The 14695-nt window shown below is 36.9% G+C and overlaps 1 long non-coding RNA gene across 1 annotated transcript; it reads right to left on the bottom strand.

The window, feature by feature from the left end:
- Positions 1 to 3570: 3570 nt before the first annotated feature.
- On the bottom strand, positions 3571 to 9569 carry LOC124278540. Its single transcript, XR_006899114.1, has 3 exons — positions 9485 to 9569; positions 9329 to 9377; positions 3571 to 3616 (listed from the first exon to the last, which is right to left on the bottom strand). It is a non-coding gene; the product is annotated as an uncharacterized LOC124278540 (long non-coding RNA).
- Positions 9570 to 14695: the final 5126 nt, after the last annotated feature.

Here is a 14695-nt window from a genome sequence, read left to right as displayed (position 1 = left end):
CATCATGCAGAAGTACTTACGATCTAGGGACTGTCCTTCTCGGGGAAGCATCAATAGCATTTTTGTAATCTTTAAGATGGAAGAGTGCAATTCTGAAAGAAAGCACACAAAAATTCAGCTTCATGTGTAAGGAACCAAAGGAATGTAGCTTGGGGTTGAGCACTGATATGATGCTGATTAACACCCAGAATCATGTGCTCAATCAAGTGAATAAGAGGGCAGCTGACCTCCTGACATGGTTTAAGTACATGACTCACAAACAGAGGGAGGATTTGGTGCATTAGACATCTTAGCCACCCATGCAGATGTTATGCCTATCTACATAGTGAATGAGTTTAGTTTTACGCTGCACTGAGCAATATTCTAGCTGTATGGTGGTCGTCTGTAAATATTCTAGTCTGGACCAGACAATCCAGCGATCATCAGCATGAGAATTGATCTACTCAATTGAGACACCATGACATGTGTCTACTAAGTCAGCGAATCTGACCACCCGATCCTGTTTGTTGCCTCTTGCAAGAAGCATGGGTTACTGAAGATCAATTCTAAGCCGGATCTTCACAGGTTCTATCTACATAGAGATGGGGTGAATGTTATGATATGCTGCACACACATCCCAATCCTATCAGCAACCTGTAGATATAAGTCTGGGCCTAGATTTTCAAGATCTCTGAGAGCTAAGATAGTTGTAATTTAATGTTAATGTATGGTACTTACGACCATCTTAGCTCTAAGAGACCTTCGAAAATCTAGGCCCAAGACTAGACATACTTAACACTGATGAAAGGCACTGATCCACACTGTATCGACACAATGACACTCATCAGCCATCCATTCCCAGTCACAGATGTCATAATGAATACAAGGTGCAAATAAATCAGTTGGTTTCATTAAATATTTAAGAAATACAGTTCGCTCTACCACCATGTATAGTGTAATAAAGCACACTTTCGCCCTGAACTATTATAGTTAAAGTATGAGGACGCTTGCGTCCAAGTGCCTTAACGTTATAATAGTTCAGGCTTTAAAAGTGTGCTTTATTAAACTATATGGTGGTGGTAGAAGCAGGAGGGCTAACTGGCTTCTATTTAAGATGCCAAATTTAATACTTTCTAAGGATAATTCACGATTAATTTAAGGCAGAAAAAACAAATACGGTGTGTCAGTGACCTAAATTAAGAATCCTCGCACAGGGCTAACTGGCGACACTGTTCTATTGATGTGTCTGAAAGATTTTTTTATTATTGCTTCTGATAAATAAAAGTACATACCCTTTCCGAAATGTGCTTTTACATTCTGCTGAAAGGGTGCCCTAATCGGTACATGCCTTGCTGCAGTCATTATATGCCTCTGAAAATCAAAGTTGTAGATGATCATTAAACCTAATTTCCTACACCTGCCAGGAAACCTGGCTCCAAATGCATCTGTCTAACAAACAATACAAGAGAAATGTTTGACTACTTTAAGTGGCATTTAGAAGCTGGTATGATGAGGAGGAACACTTCTTTGTATGGATAGACAACTTCTTAATAAGTGTTCCTGTTCAAGACAAACGTCAGACTTCAGCTTCATCATCAAAACCAGTTATCCTGTTCTGATCACGATATAAGTGTACATCTGACAAATCCTCCCTCAATCATGTGACATGATCAAATCAACCAATCAGCAGGCTTAAACCCTCAGTGCATAGATTAGATAGATCTAAGATTTTGGTGTCTTGAAACACAGTATGGTCGAACACCCTTTGTGTGAAACTTTGTGTGCCTTGAAGTGCCCAACCTACTATAGTCAAGAAGTAAAATCTTGGTAAAAGCATAACCCTTATTTAGTCATCATTTTGCAGTTGTGGTGAACTTCAGATAACTTTAAATATCTAAAAAGGTTCCTTCAACTTTGACACAACAAGCGTCCAAATGGAAATAACAGGCAGCATATATACTCCTCACAAAAAGTTAAAGCAACACAAATTTTTAGTCTCATTACATTTTCATTTATTGAAATTGCAAATCATGGAATGATGCAATAGCAAGGTGAAACATATAGACACATGATTAACAAAATGATATGAAATGGTATTGAGCAATAATAGACTTAGAAATCATCTAAAGCATGTACCATTGAAACAGTCGTGCAAAATGTGCTGCATTGATGGAGCAAAATGTTAACATTAAGGTTTCAAGTCAGTTTTGGACAGTGAAGCAGTGTTCAGCAAGCGCGATGACCACCATGAGCACAAATGCAAGCTTCTACACGCTTTGCATTGACCAAATGAGCCTTTAAAGTTGCTGTTGTGGAATGATTTGCCATTCTCTCTGTAGCATCTGCTGAGTCTGGGGGTGAACATGGAGACCGTAAACACAACTTCCAATAATGCCCTAAGCATGTTCAATGGGATTAAGATCAAGTGACCTTGCAGCCCAATCCATATGTGTGATGTTGTTGATCTAAACAACATCATTAAAAACTCTTCTCGGGCATTATCATCCATGGCCAGGCATTATCATCCATAAACATGAAGTCAGGACCAGCTTGTTGTGCCAGGGGAATGATCACAGGTGGGTTCGCCCGATCAGAGTGTGTAAAAGTGGAGCACATCCATGCCACACATTTTGCATGTTGATTCTGAGGGTGGTTGTGTTCGGGTGATGTTGTCAATGTTATCAGATAAATCAAATTGACAGTCACTAAAGGGTTATGTATTCTTTGAATATTTACCTTTCAGTAATCGTCGGCAAAATCGCTATGCAGATTGATAAATACATTACACTGAAAAATACTTGTCGCTTAATTTGTTGTGAGGAGTATATTTTGTAGACATATTATGTGCATTGTCTTTTGAGCTGTTGTTCCCATGGTTTTCTTTCTGAGTTTGGCGTTTAATTAGAGCAATAGATCTGATTTTAATGAGATTGGGATCGTGATGACAATACAACATCTGTTTTAATGAGATCAATATGATGACAGTACAACATCTGTTTTAATGAGATTGTTTACATATGAAACTGATGGCTCAAATTAAAGCTAGAGCTGCAATGAATCAACATGACACATATCAGAAATATTGGGCATCAAATACAAATATTGAGTTAAGAATACAATAACAAATGAGCAGTTGATGGATATTCAATATATTCAGTGAAACAACAACAAAATACATTCACGGATGGTTTTGACCATTTAGACAGTGTAAATTTATCACGACAATCACCAGTGACCACATTAATGTCAAATTACATTGACTACCATCCTGCTTGGTTTGGGATATATTCCATTTTACATATTTCACTTTGATAAATAATACCAAATTCAAGTAAAACATTCTTTTAAAAACATGCATGAATATTTGATTCTAGAATGATGAGCGAATTCATGAAGGGATCTGAGTCAATTCACAGAATATCGAAAGTGAATTGTTTACAAGGAGCCATAAAAGTCACAGGGATAAGATATACAGTAGAATTTTGACAATATTACACCATGGACATGAGTTCAACAAATCAGGACCATGGTCAACCCATCTCACCTGTGTACTTCTCAAGCTTGAGATAGGCCTGGGCTCTGTTCCGCGTGAGAACTCATCTCTCTCACCTTCTGCCTGGATGGCTTCAGAATAGAGCTGAAGAGATACAGAGACAGCTATACCAACATGACCAGATTTTTGGCAGGGTACTCTTCTATTTCATGAACAAATTTGAAAGACATATTTAGACTGTTTGGATGACAATCAATATATGTTCTAGAAAATGAATGTTTTTGAAATTGCGATGTGTATAAAAATCATATAAAAACAGATGGCATATTCTACATAGTTCACACTTTGGAATGAATTTCCAGACTTTTTTAATGCAAGCTGATTCATTTCGAGTAAAAAGTGACAAAAAGCTTACTTTTTCTTTCAGACCAAATACAATAACAAAATGAAAATAAGCTTTGATTTTTCAGGACCTCGGTGGTAAAAAGTATTCATCCAACCTGGGTACTCAGGTAACCTGTTCCAGACCCAGTTTATATAGCCTTATAACGGGACTGTAAGGGTCCTTGGCAAACAGACACAAGATATATGCATGGCCTGTATATATTCAGTTTTGCATATCTCGCTTTGATGAATAACACCCGTTTCATTTAAATGTCACTTATAAAAAATATTCGTAAATAGATGTTATCAATTCTAGTGACCACAAATAACAAACTGAATTAATGAAGTGATACAAGTCATCATTTCACCAAATATGCAAGTGGAACTAGTAAACATCTGTAAATTTACTCAGATTTCATTGTTATACGGGTTTTGTGTAGATTGGGTTGATGAGCCTAGTGAAGACTTAACAGTAAAGATTTCAACACTCTGTACACATCTTCTCTGTGTCTTGTGTAAGGGGTCTTGTACAGTGTACACATGGGGCTCACCAACAACAAGTTAACACTGTTTTTACGTTTCCTACATAGTTTTAGACATATCCACATGTTGGAATTTCTCAACATTCTCCATCAATGTCGCTGAAAGAAAAATATGGATGCTTGAAAGGCTCACTTCATACTGTGTTCATCATTTCATTTAGGTCACAAAGATATGACCATGCCCTCAGTTTGCTATGGCCTCGCATGTTCCCCTTGAGATTCGAGTTCAGAAGCCCAGTAGAAAATTAGAATATGCTAGAGTGTAATTGAGGTAATGCTGATGTGACTGGAAAACCTGTGAGATTCTTTGTAAGAGAAGGGGTGTAGTATAAGAAAATGTTCAGTCAAAGTTTGAAAAGGTCAGCAAACTGTCAGAGGAAAGGCCATTACTGAAAATGGCATCGAAAAAAACTCATCTGACATAATAAAGAACAGAAGAAAAAGGCAACCAAGTAAAACAGGTGATGACAGTGCACCAGGCACTTCCACCGGGCTGCATGGAGGAGCGAAGACGGAACAGCCGCTGGGGGCAAGAATGGGCCATATTAGAGCATTCTCTTGATGCATTGTTCTCTCACAATGACATTGGTGTTTGTGGCAAGTTGACACCTCAAAAGTTAGGAAATTGCACAAGTGTTACTTTTGTTCAATGGGCCAAGTGCACAAAACCAGTGTGTGGGCAATGGGTCCACCTGAAATTCTACACTCCAGTAATAATCATTTGGTGTCATGTGAATTTCTATTCACCCACTACCATGAAACTGCTACTCTGAGAGAGGATAAAAACAGGTACAACCTTTGTACAAATGTTGCAGCTACTATTTACTGTATCGGATTGGTTGTAGTCCTTTCATGTTGTGGGGAGATTGAACTTTCGTCTATCGACTAAAAACATCTCGTTGAATACAATACACATTACTTGACTGTTTGTATGTGAATTACGTGGTTGTCAAATATTGGTGGCGTTGTATGTATTTGCAAAAATCTTGACTGATTTCACTACTGGCTAGCGACCAGTTATCGCTGCATACCAGTTATCGCAAACACCTGGCTGTAGCGCTTGCACAGACACCTTGATTTTAACTCTCGTAGCCTATTGCTTGTGTGATGTGTCAATGTGAGAAGTACTACGGAAGTACAAGTCAAGCTGTCTGTGCAAGCGCTACAGCCATGTGTTGATAATAACCGCACGCTGGCGATAGCTAGCCAGTAGCGTCCGTTTTAAATAATGTTACAACCTGACAAAGTATGCACTTTAGTGCACTTGTTCAGTTAATTTATGAAAGTCACGATGATATTCTTTTCACTCATGACAGCTGACAATATACCTTGTTAGGTCATCAAATAATGGAGAAACCAAGGTATTTTGTGTTTAAAGCTGACAGTAGAGTCTATTCTTTTAGGGAAGCGATGAGGCAATGGACTACTTTCAGTATGTGGAAGGAGATTGTTTCATTTTCAGTTTTAACCCCTGGATGCCACAGGGACATATATGTCCTTCCCCTTCAACCCTCAATTTGAAGTCGAATAAAATCAAAATATCCCGCGACACAAATACACTTCACAGTTTCGATTCTCAAGGAAATTTCCTGTTTCTTGATACCATCCAGTATTATTTTAGACAAAGCTCAAGTGCTGAAAATGACCTTTTAAAATAGGCTTCATCGAAAATGGCGTACATTTTGACACAGTATGAAATCGCTGATTCACAGCGTTATTTGCTGTATGTTTTGAAATGTGAAAATCGGATAATTCCTGGGAGTATTGAATTTAAAAAATAACCTATTCATGATCACTGATATCACTTTTACATGAAATCGCTAATTATAATTCTGAAACGTTGCCGATGAATCTAGAATCGGTTGGGATGTTTTCGAAAATGCACTTACCACGAACACCGTGAGAGCTTTCCGGCCATATTGGATAGTGTTTACAAAATCACGCTTCGAGGCGAAGGCCGGTATTGAGATCGCCTATTACATCAATGATATTTCATATATTCAGCTTCAAAAATGCATCACTGAATTCCCCATACATTTTAGAATCAATTTGAAACTGGTCTGTGTCACCAATAATAATTGTCTAGATAAAATGAGATCGAAACATATTGGATTAATGAAAACGAACGCTGTGCTTGAAAGACTGGCGTTTGTGTGAAATGTAAACAAAGACAAATTCGATTTTACACTGCGTAGCATTTTCTGAATTTTTTCAACATTCATCCGTCCTATTCATTGCTTGCAATGACTCGATACCTTTTAGAATATACATGGAAAGAGTATCGTAGCAAGAAATAGGAAATTATAAATAGATACAATGCAATGATTTGATAATTCATAAGAAATTGTCAAAGTTTCCGTGCAGCGTGCGCGCCATGACTGGCGTTTTCAAATCACGCAGAACTCGACAAGCGTAATTATCTGCATTTCTGTCCTTTTCTCTTCACGATAGTGAAAGCGATAAAACATATAACAATACACAGATAGTCAGAATCATTCTGATTACTTACATCTCATATTTATGTACAAACGATCCCTGAATCAGTGGAAGGGTCCTCGCAAAAATCCTGTGTACCCTTGTCAGCAAAGCCGCCATTTTGTAAGAAATCGGGTCAGCGGTAGTGATGTCATAACGTCAACATTGTTCTACATATTAGGCAATTTCTTTGAGGTGAAGGTCGGTTAGAACAAGAGTAAACACAATCGCCATATCCTTCCGATTACACTGTCAGTATTATGATGTATATTTTGGCGGATAGTTCGGATGCTTTTTCATGAAACTGACTTCAGTATCTACATTTAGCCTTGTTCAATATCATATCATGCGTTGCATATGGGGTTTTACGGTGTTTTATTCTTTGAAAGTTTTTGATTGTTTGAATCATATTTACATAAGAAATTGACATATTTATTGCAATACACCATATTCTAAACCTTTACACAAGTGTTAGAAGATCAAACGTAGCCACAACTGCATCTACTTTAGTTCCTATGATGTACAATATTCAATTTATTTGGACTAATATTGCAATTTCATATGAACAGGTTAATGAACGGTGATATAATTCAACCTTATATGCAAAACTGATAATATTAATGACAATGATTTATATATGGTATGAAATGTATATGCACACATATTTAAAGGAATTGTCTTGTTCATTGCATAATTTTGTGTGGATTTTATAGACAAAAGAATGATGCATATAGATCGACAAGGTCTTGCGTTTGTTGGAAGCGTTTTATGATTCTCTATCATTGTTTTCGATAATATATTCAATTCATATTCGATTAAATAATATTGTGATGACAGGATATCAAACTCTAACTACTTATAGGAAAATTGTTGAAAAAATATATATACCATCTCGTGTTAATTCGGACAAATCTTATATCCATATTCTAATATATAGTTCCATATATAAAAGCTATCCTTATGCATCTTTCATTGCATAATGATATGAAGAGAAATAGCTTCATAATCATAAACAAACAAAATTCTTATCCCCAACAAAATATTGGTGTTGGGAAATATTATTTTATTTTACGTTAAATTGATGCCAAACAGGTGCGGCGTGTTGTTCACAATAAGATATGCTGTCAAACTGTCTAATTGTTGATATATTCAGGACACTATTTAAATGGAAAAATCAGTCATTTTATGTTTTGTCTAAAAGAGTGTTAAATTCTGACATAGAAGTCTGGACCTTTTATACAATTAATCGAAATTAAAGCGAGATATATACTAATCAGCATACCAATGTTGTCTTTTTCTGATGTCATAAAATGCATAAAACAAGGGATGGCGTCAACTAAAATGTTGTATTATTTTCAGCAATTTAGTTTACATTTGAAGATATGGCTAGTACTCTGGTAATAACGATGCAAAATTAGTCAAATTACATCTACACAAACAGGAGAATATGGGAATCTAAGAACTAACTTATATATCGGATAGGGCCATTCAAATGCGCTATTACGTGCTTTCACATGTAATACGTTGTCATCTTTTCTTATAAATTGTGAAACTACCAAAGCGCATCCGTTCACATTGGGAACTTTGAGTTGGAATAGTGTGGTTCACCATGAATATAAAATAACGAAAATATAGCGTCCGTATCCACAACAAATTCTCTCCAAGTGATCTGAGTTACATTGACCTAGTGTTACGCGATAACGGAGTTATGCCCCCTTATCATTATCGTGTATGACCTCTCTGTCGTGGTTTGGCGTCATAGAAGAAAATACATTTTGACATTTATTGCGAGTCATTTTTAATGTTGGTATAACGTTATGCACAAGCACAGACACCCAATTCATATACGGTTATGTCGATTCAGATATCAGGCTGTATTTTCTTCGCTCACACTTTCCGTAAAGATGCCCCATTAAAAATTTCAGTAGCACATTGCTTTTATCGGTGCGCCATAAAAGCGGAGAAATTTACTGCTTTTATCGCATAACAAAAATTTGGACAAAATTTAGCAAGGTCTATTTCTCAAACCGCCAAGGTAGTTGCACTTATATTTATACCAACGGATAGGAAATTTAATATTCTACATTTCTGTGTAATTTTATAGCCTTACGTAGATCCAGGACCACGCGAGAGCAATTCTCGCACAACGTTCACTTTTCAAAGCGTATGAAAATGTGCGCCTGAAAAAAAACTCGGCAGCCAGGGGGTTAAATGCTGAATATAATTCAGTGACAATCATCTGTCATCAGAGACCATATAATTATATGGTCTCTGCTGTCATGTAGACGATAAGGATACCAACAACCGTGTCGAAAAATATCGATTCATAAAATTCCATGGGCTCGGTCAAATTTCACCAAATGTGCATGTCACAAGACACACCATTCTGTCAACAGTTCACATGACTTAAAAACACATCCAGTACATACCCACACGAGTCACAAGGTTTGTTTACCTCGATTGCGCGCTGATAATTCTCACTGACGAACTCTTCGTTTGCCTTGCTGCAAAGAGCATAAACATTTATTACTCCTGCATAAAAGCTGCATTGCCAAATTCATAAGTGACAACAAAACTGGACAACACCGGTGTGTACATGTATCCAATCTACCTAAACAGCTCAGCCGCCATGTTCTTCCAGAATTTTCTGTGCGACTAAACTCGTGTGGCGCTTTCATCTAAATATGCACGCGCCGTTTTAGGATTTTGTATTTGGGTCGCAATTACGCAAGATGTAATATAATCTGGTCCCAATATGTTAGTCATCAGCGCGTTCACGCGTGAATGGAGAATGACAAAGCCCAATTAACGACACTGTTGAATTTAACGATATCGGTTTCAACTTATGTTTTAGTTAAGTAGATTAAATTAACTTAGTTGTTCAAAATCACTGAAGTGACTTAAATTATGCCCGAGCGTAAATTAGGTAGTAGGTATGCCATTAGCTTGCTAATTAATAGAACATATCATTTCTGTGTGTTTATATTCTTGTTTTGTAGAAACAGACTTCGTATGAAATTACAAATTAATGTGGCCTATTTCACGTTGAGACTTTGTGGCCTTTTCACAAAGTGATTTTTGATTTGTTTATACCAGAGACCATATACCGATGGTCCCTGTTTATACCAAGGCCTATCACTATCACTATGGTGCTGACAAAGATAGAAATACAATCAGAGTGAACCTATTTCAGCGCCTATGACTGCACTACAAATGTAATTGTCCATCTGTTAACCGTATCCACACCAATGGGACATTCGTGAATTACACCAATACATGAACAAAAGAAAATAAGAAAAAGAAAAACAACAATTCTCATTCTCAAAGCACATGTTGAACTAAACAAATTTTTTTTTAACGGATTTTACGACCTGAAATTTACCAATGTAGTTGCATCGGTTTCAGAAATGAACCGAGTGCTCGGGAACATCAAGCCTTCGAGGAGTTAGCTCCTTCTCAAACACACATGATGTTGAGCAGGTAGACAGGTGAAAAACGGTCGTCGTCTCTATTTTACTGAAAAAACAACGTAAACCTTGGAAGCTTTGAAATGGCGCTAGAAGACATTTTGCTAGAGGTATTCTTCTGAAATATCTACTGCCAGTTGTCACTGTCGTGGTTGTCGTTGCACTTTCAAGAGAAAGAAACTGCGTCAATTTCGCTTGCGTTTCACAGCATACATGGGGAATAGGTTTTAAAGAAGACACATAAGCGGATTCGAAATGAGAAAGCAGTTGTGTTTTCTGAATTGAATTCACAAGCAAGCAAAAGCAAACCGTCCTTTACAGCTGCTTTAGAAATCGGCTCAGGAAGTGGCATGAACTTCAAGAACTTTCCATCAGGCTCAGAAATAATTTGCTTGGATCCAAATCCTTACAACAAAACTTACTTAGAAGAGAATGTGCACCTTCGGAATCCAAATGTAAAGCATCAAGAAGTTTGTGGTGGGATTCGCCGAAAGTATGCCCGAGGTTGAGAGACAACAGTTGTGATGCTGTGGTCTGTACTCTGGTGTTGTGCACTGTGAGGGATGTCAAGGCTGTTTTAAGTGAAGTCCTAAGAATATTGAAACCAGTAAGTTAACTGAACTGATGCCAAGATTGGGAAATAATTTCTGCCAAATTTCTTTGGTGGACAGGGTTTACTTAACCCAGATTTTATTCATAGCTGATTCACTTTTATATTGCTTTTTAAGTTTTACTTTAGATATGATATATGTTTTTAATTAACAATTAATAAAAAAGTAATACCATTTAGTAATTAAAATCTTATTCATGGTTTTCATGATACTAATTTGGGCACCTATCTACACTCTGTGTCACTGTCAAAAAGCCACACACATCCATGTTTACTGTTTGAAAATCATCAGTTGAAAATGTTCAAATTATCACGCAGAAAAACGTGACATGGCTTTCATTTGCATGGCTTAATATATGATTACACCTTGAGAATAAATATCGAATTCTTTGAGAGATACACCTTGAGAATAAATATCAAATTCTTTGAGAGAAAGCAAGACTTTAGATATATAAAGCATGCACCATTTCTTTATTCCAATTATGAGCAATCTTTTGGTGGATGTTGTAACACTGTTTTCAAGCAACTGATGTGACATGCTCGATAATGGTGTCAGAACATACCGAAATTACATGGAGTGAAATGGCATTGCATAACCATTGATCTGTCTGTAATTACAGAATGGAATCTTCTACTTTGTGTGGAACATGTGGCATCAAAGAAGGGTAGAGTTCAAGAGGAGGATCAGAACTTGATCAACCCAATGTGGAAGAAGATGGTGGATGGTTTTGCAACATTAACAGGGAGTCTTGGAATGACATCCATCAAAGCTGGTTTCTCAAAGAAGTTGACCTGACACATTTTGATATTCACATGTTCAAGACTAGCACTCCAGGTATCTATGGAAAGGCTGTCAAGTAGAGTGGAGAATGAAAACCTTAGATAATCACTTAGGCCACATTTGTTTAAACCACCAGTTGATTTCCAAAACTCACTGACATGGCAAATATTTACTGCTACTTTGCCTCTAGTGTGATCTATTTCCATGTGCCTCCTTATTACGGAAAATAGTATCAGACTTGATCTCAAATATTCCAAAATATAATTAATTCAAGTGGGATGAAATATCCTGGTCACAAATATATTGCTGAAAAATGGCATTGCAGAGTTTTGCAGTCTTGTGCAGTACAGAATTTGTTTGTTTGTTGCTTAAAGGATCAAAGAATCAAACATAATTAAAACACAATTATCACTTCTTCATGACATATAATATGCATTGCTGATTATGAAAAAACAAATAAACAAAATTATATGCATAATGTCGCCAAATCAAAAGTGCAATATTTTTGTACTTGGGTTTTACCTCCCTCGAAGCGAAGCAGCGGGATACCGAACCCAGTTAGAGCGGGTGGGTGTGCACTCAAGTAACGGCTGGTTCATTAGCAGATGCCACTTCCGCTGCCTCATTGTGTGTGTATATATAGAGATGTTGGGTTTTGTAAATACATGCTCATTTTTTGTGTATAACATTTTTGCAATCAACAGACATCATAACATGTCATGTGTTCAAGTATCACACCTGCCTGTCTGTGTAATTACATAATGTGACAGAGAACGAACTTCGGGCCATAAATCAATGCGCTTTTGTTTATGGTGTATAGCCTGATTGGTGTTAAGTTCAAATTGCATGTGGTCAGTGACAGCAGCTGTGTATTGAATATTGTCATTAGCAGACAGGCAGGCAGACACACAGGTGTCAATAAAACAAGACATTGAGTTTTGTCTGTGACAACGACATATCTATATCACAGTTAGAAATTCTGTCAGCAGCTAAATAATGACATTGCTTTTAAGTATCAAACTGAGAAAGTGACTTCGGTAAGAAGAGCGTGTGGTGAAATTATATAAACAGTTAATTTACTGTCATAACATATAAAAGCTCACGCCTGTGAGATATCAACAAAACATTAGGAAAAATAAGCTCACACCTCAAAGCCTTCACCGGTATTCACCCGACAACCCGGCTTCCAAGCTGCACGAGAACCTACCTATTTACTTGGCAGCTTGCGTGCTATGAGCGAGCCAGCTGTTGAAACCCGTTTTCCCCAGAAAGTCTGGGGAAAGTACCTGAGTGAAACGTTTGAACTCCATTTTGGCGTTTTTTCATCGTTATTTTTCAACTTTATAAGTTGAATTTGCATTTTGATGATTTGTTTAAGCTATGTCCATACCGAAGGTATCAGAATCTGCAAAGTTGTGTTTCACGTTGCATGTGACCTTTAATCATGTTAATGCTGCAGCAAAGCAATATTCATGCTATGTAACAGAGGTCTGTTAATTATCAAGTCTGTATCAGACAACACCATGATGAACTGAATGGGCATTGGTCTATGGAATTGAGGTGTTCATCAACCACATCAGCGAATCTGACCATCCGATCCACTAGTTGCTTCTAATGAGTTCAATTCAAACCTAGCTCTTCATGAAGGTGTATTACATAAGTGGTTTGTTATAAGGACTTCCAAGAATTTTTGGCTTTTAGAGATATCCAATGACCAAGACATTACGGAAAAATTCTGGTCAAGAATTTACAATCTGATTGTTTTGGTGTTCAAAGAATCAACATTGGAATCTTTGCTGTGATTGTATTGTTAGCAGATTTTTACCTTATTAGACTACAATATTTGCAATCTCTGTTAAGAACATATGTTAGTTCTCATTATCACTGAAAATAAATCTGGGGACATCCAATCATGTGTCATGTCATAACACCATTCCCTAGGCCTCCAATGAAGCAGGGTGTGTTTACTAGATTGGGAAGGAGACCCGTTGGTATGTGTTTTTCTTATTAATATAACCTCAAAAAGGTTAACACTGGGTATTCAAAAAGACAGTTATGGTTGTACAACTGATTCTGTTCAAGTCATTGTCTATCTTTCACTTGTGATAAATGGGATATACATTTGAAATGAAAGAGAATTTTCATAGCTCATGGGAAGTGCTGACATTTAGCCATTGTCATCTATTAGACATTACACAATGTTCAGCTCAGTTTTTCAAATGAATCGAAAGCTTTTTGTTATATTTTTTCAAAGTATAGTCGGGGATTGGAAATCGCCAGTTTGAAAAGTGCCATCAAAATGTAGGTGGCTGTTTCTGATCTTTAGTCGGGGACTTCTTATTTGTCATTTCAATGGTTGGTTAAAGTTTAAGAAGGCAGAGAGAGCACTCAGATATGCTCTAATGAGAAAAACTGTTTTAGCTCAGTTAATTTCTTATACAGGTTTGAATATTTGTTGAATAAGTTGATCATTGATTTGTTTAAGAAATGCTTTTGCTTGAATACGTTTGGGTGTTTTACAACATAAAGCTTAGTTAGCTTCAGTTTATTTACCAACACAACATATCCAGCCAAGAAATCTGTTGATCAGATACCATCCATATGGTGTAGCCATTTTGTGAAGCCATTTCCATTTAGATTATCAGGATTCACTGATGTATTGATATATTTAAAACATGACAGATGCATTATGCTGGGATTTTTTTTTTTTAGAAAAGCATTGTTGGAATAACCTGGTGTGATATCTACCAGGGCTCGATTTAAGAGATGTTAACTTACTTGCACTGGGTGCAACCTAAAGATAAAACCTACTTGCACCTGCCCAATTCCAGTTGCACTGCTTTTATTTGGAATATGTAATGAAAAGAAATATGCTATTATTATTTCGATGTTTTATTCAGAGGTTTACCCACTCAAAATTGACTTGCACCTGGTGCAAGTTAGACTAATAACAAGGTTGCACTT

The sequence above is a fragment of the Haliotis rubra genome, unplaced genomic scaffold, assembly GCF_003918875.1.
Source record: "Haliotis rubra isolate DU_JTF1 unplaced genomic scaffold, ASM391887v1 Scf2393, whole genome shotgun sequence".
In the NCBI taxonomy this organism is placed as follows: Eukaryota; Metazoa; Mollusca; class Gastropoda; order Lepetellida; family Haliotidae; genus Haliotis; species Haliotis rubra.
Note: the sequence above shows the minus strand (reverse complement) of the source record. Positions and strands in the feature narration are given on the sequence as shown.